This window comes from Acyrthosiphon pisum, chromosome X (assembly GCF_005508785.2).
Source record: "Acyrthosiphon pisum isolate AL4f chromosome X, pea_aphid_22Mar2018_4r6ur, whole genome shotgun sequence".
Classification (NCBI taxonomy): domain Eukaryota; kingdom Metazoa; phylum Arthropoda; class Insecta; order Hemiptera; family Aphididae; genus Acyrthosiphon; species Acyrthosiphon pisum.
This window is the reverse complement of record NC_042493.1, coordinates 41,661,091-41,665,684: the sequence shown is the minus strand read 5'-3', so window position 1 is coordinate 41,665,684 and position 4,594 is coordinate 41,661,091. Positions and strand designations below refer to the sequence as shown.

At 26.2% G+C, this 4,594-nt stretch overlaps 1 long non-coding RNA gene across 1 annotated transcript; it reads right to left on the bottom strand.

Moving 5' to 3' along the window:
- Nucleotides 1-257: 257 nt before the first annotated feature.
- On the bottom strand, nt 258-4,265 carry LOC107884076. Its single transcript, XR_001679696.2, has 3 exons — nt 4,133-4,265; nt 1,452-1,543; nt 258-1,359 (listed from the first exon to the last, which is right to left on the bottom strand). It is a non-coding gene; the product is annotated as an uncharacterized LOC107884076 (long non-coding RNA).
- Nucleotides 4,266-4,594: the final 329 nt, after the last annotated feature.

Below are 4,594 nucleotides of genomic sequence, written 5' to 3'. Positions count from 1 at the left end.
TTTTTAAAAATTAAGTTGTTATTTATTTATTTATCGGGTTTATATACCTACTTATTTTTTAGTTTTTATTACCAAAATTGCAATATGTTTTATGATTTTTCAAAAATAATATAAAAATGTTGCTACATAGTTATTATACATATATACATATATTTAAGCATATTTTGACTGCATATTTCGATAATTTTTAGTGCAACAAGTCAAGTTCTGAACCTTTAATTTATTTATATATGAAAACTGTAAAAACTTGGTTTTAATCTATACTTAAAACACCCCCCATTTCATAATCCTGGCTACGCCACTGATGATATTTTATCTAAATTATTTTATTTATTGACTATTGATTATTTTTCACAATGGTGAATGGTGAATTCACCATTTTCACTACCTACTTATAAGCACTTTTTTTATCATTTTTTGAAAAAACATTTTTGAGGGCCCATTAAGTACCAGGCTGTCATTGGCGTCCGTCTGTAGTCTATACACGTATTTTACATTTTCAGTCATTATTTGTATAGGTTAAAGACTTAAGAGTTAAGACGTGCAGAGGGCATGTACGCATGTAAATTCCACCGATTGTTATCTTTTTAAACCTTTTTTCATATAAATAGCACCGGTACTTTTTATTATCTGTAAGGCTGTAACAAAAATGTAAATTGCACCGGTTTTTTTTTTACCTGAAATAAAATAAACATCATACAAAAAATAGGTACTTATATAATTTATGTGTGGATTTATTATATATTATATATATATTACATTTAAATACAATAATTTTAAAAATCATATATTAATCAATAATGATCACTAGACAGTTCATGTGTAGGCGGGTAGCAGGGTAGCTATATATATATATATTAAAAATAGTTGTTATCTGTGGATTTTATCATCGGTGTAGTTTACGTGTTTTACTGGTCAAAAATACATACCAGTCGAATTAACATTTTTTTCAAGTAAAAAAAAAGTAACGGTGGAATTTACATGTTACAAATCCAACCCTAAAATCGACTAGGTATCTATAAATTGGTGGAATTTACTATCGTCTATCGCCCAACATTGACTTCATTATACCTAGTCATAACAGATTCTATTCTGTAGTAGTATAACAGGTTAAATCTAAGTAGACAATAGAAATCTTAAAAAGAAAAACCAAACAATATTTCGAAATCACTAACATATTAACATTAAAAACCTAATATTCAGATGAAATAATTAAACAATAAAATTGGCGTTTGTTGCAGTGTTTTTCGTTAACAGTAAAAACATTGAAAACACAATAGTTCTTCAAGTCCGTACACCGCCCACGGTATGTTTGACAGCGATCGCGGATTTTGCAACGCCTGCACGACGTTAATCGTACTGAAACACATAATATATTAAAATTTATTAAATTATGATAATCGTTGACGATAATAATCAAAATATCGAAGTCTCCAATCGAGCACTAATACCGTAAGTATACCGAGAGATTTTCAGATCCGCGGACACCTGCGCCGACGAACGGAATCCGCGAGGCCGCCGGGAGACCCGTTCGGGGTTCACGCTAGACATTATATATTAATATAGTAACATAATATATTATTATTCTGAAATAATATATTGTTACGATATTATATTATTATAAATATAACGCAGTGCAAATATTATATTTGTTATAAAAATTAATAGTTAAATCATAAAACGTGGGAAAGCGTTAAATAATTTACAATATATTCAAATTGAAAAAAAAGTATTAATAGATTTTAGTGAAATTCGTAAATATTTCCTAAAATGATCTCACATATTATGCGCGCACAACAACATTAACAATTCATAATTGGAATCCATTTGTCCATTTCATGAAGTAGTAACGGTAATTAATATACTGTGTGTCCACAAACAATTGTACACAGTACCCAATATAATATATAAATATTTGTCGTTTTAATGTAAAAAAAAAGGCGGGTAAGTCGTGAATGTCGCTTTGCTGTACAGTAGGTAGGTTACAAGTGGGTTACTGTATAACGGATGGTATTAAATTTGAATCCAATGATATAATATCATTGTATAAGAAAAACAATTTTGAGCGGAGATGATTTGTCAGTCAAGGTATAAGACATATTATATATTTATCTATGGTATAAAAAAAATTTACCTACAATAAATTCCAAATTAATCATATCACAATATCAATTAGGTACCTACTTATAACGCGTTATACATCAACAACAAACCGTGATACTATCATAGATATATAATAATATAGGTAGGTACCTACTTTAGAAGTTCCAGGTACCCATGAATAAAATTATGTTGCAATCACAACAAAATAACTAAAATAGTTATTCTAGGTTTATTAATATGCAATTTCGTCCAAATTTGAACGTAAAATGACTATAATAATAAACTGTGTTTATGTATTTTTTAGATTTTTTGGTAACAAAATTAACTACTTACATGGAATCTTGTTTTAAATTTTCAATCTTTAGATATAAAAGTTGAACATTTTATAAATTTTTAACTACAAATAATTATTCAATTTTAAATTTGATAAATCTTGTCAAAATTCGATCTTTAAATGCTTATAAAAAAAAAAATCGTGCCTATGTATTTTTAATATTTTGTAACAATATATCAGGAGCCTTGTATTAAATGTTTACATTTTTTCAAACGCTCATAAAAATTTAATTTGACTTTCTTATAGACATTTTTTTTTTTTTTTTGATAAAGGTAGATAATCTTATAAGGAATCTTGTATTACATTTTTACTTTATATATTCATTACTAATTCTTAACTCAAAATACACAGACACAAAAAAAAATCACATATCATTGTAAAATCAATACATTCATGATTCATCGTTCCAATCACAATCTAAAACTATTACAATTAAGGTAGTTCCAGTCGGTCAAAAAAATAACCATTTTTAGACCCTTTGCTCTGACAAGATAGTGAGATTTTAGATGGTCCGATTTTAATGATATAAAAATAATAACATTTCTTAACATCTCCTCTAGAGAACGGTCGGAGCTTTTTTTTTAAGTTTGAACTTTTGACAATATTATAATATTATACAAATTTCAGTTTTTACAACATTTTTGTTCAACCATATGTATTGAAGAAATTAACATTTCTAAAAAATTCTTCGACCGTTCTTTAGAGGACGTGTTAATAGTTGTTAGGATTGTTACAGAATCGAAATCGGACCAACCTAAGTCTCACAATTTTGTCAGAGCCGAGGTATGTTTTACTCGAAAATTAACCGTATAGTTTTTTCCAATTTAATATATTGACATGTGCCTGCGAGTGCGAGACGCTGGTTCTTAGAATGGCAAGTTAATGATTTTTTTGAACTCAGTTAAGTTAAGTTAATATGCACCAATAACAAAAAGTCAAAAGTTAATAGTTAATTTAACTATAGGTTAACTCAGTTAAGTTAAAAGTTAATACACGCTTTTCGTTAACATTTTATTAAGTTAAAAAAAAGTTAATTTTTTTATACAACGCTAGCATACTTAATTTTTTTCCAACCCAAAACTAAGTTGTAGACTATAGTGTTTATACTTTAAACAGTATTTCCATAAAGTTAGATTCGAATGATATACATTTTTATCTTTAAACAATTTACGGTAAATATTTTTTTACATGAAAACGAAATAGACTGAAATAGTTAAATATAATAAAATTAAAAACAAAACAAATTAACTTGACTTATTTCCTAAAATGAAAAATTAACTAGTTAATTTCACGTTAATTAAAAAAGAAATTTAGTAAATTAACAGTTACGTTAATGAAAAGCCTAATGTAACTAATTAAGTTAAAGAGTTTAAATTAAATTAACTTTTTAACTTAATTTTAACTTTATAACTCGTTAATGTCCATCTTTGACAATAAGTATCGGAATTTTTAGTATTAGTTTATTTTTCATTTACATGGACTTATGCAGTTATGCAACCATACTATACCGACTAGAAAATAAGTCTATCATTTCACATTAATTTTTTATTATAAATACAAGCGAAAAGCCGCAAGGACTATACTTATATAAGTATAAAAATTATCTTTAAAAAAAGGAAATTAATATTATTATTTTTTAAACAAATAAAAAAATTGTATTAGAAGTCTTATTATTATTTTTAATTGTATTCTTACTTTATTTGTTTTGTCCAAACACTGTAATCATCTCTTAGAAAACGAACTGAACAAATTCTAAATTTCTAAATACATAATTTCTTATTTTAGATTAATTAATAGTACTTAACTTAAATCGTTATACCTAATAATTTTAGTTAAACATTAAATGTTATATTTTTATTATCACCCACATTTATGAAAAAAATAATGTTTTATCAGTACCTATATTATAATACTGTTGACAAAAAAAAAAATAACATATAATTTATGTAGTAATAATAACTAATAAGATTACAAAACAACAGTTACCTAACTAAAATCACATTTTATTTACTACAAATAATTTATTACTTTTGGTTACAAATTATAAATAACATTTTATCTATGAGTACCTACAAAATATCAAATTAATGCGTTTATCTCGTGCGACGAGACGCACTACACCGGTACCAGCTAGTGCGCGCGGCCCTTAGAGAATTT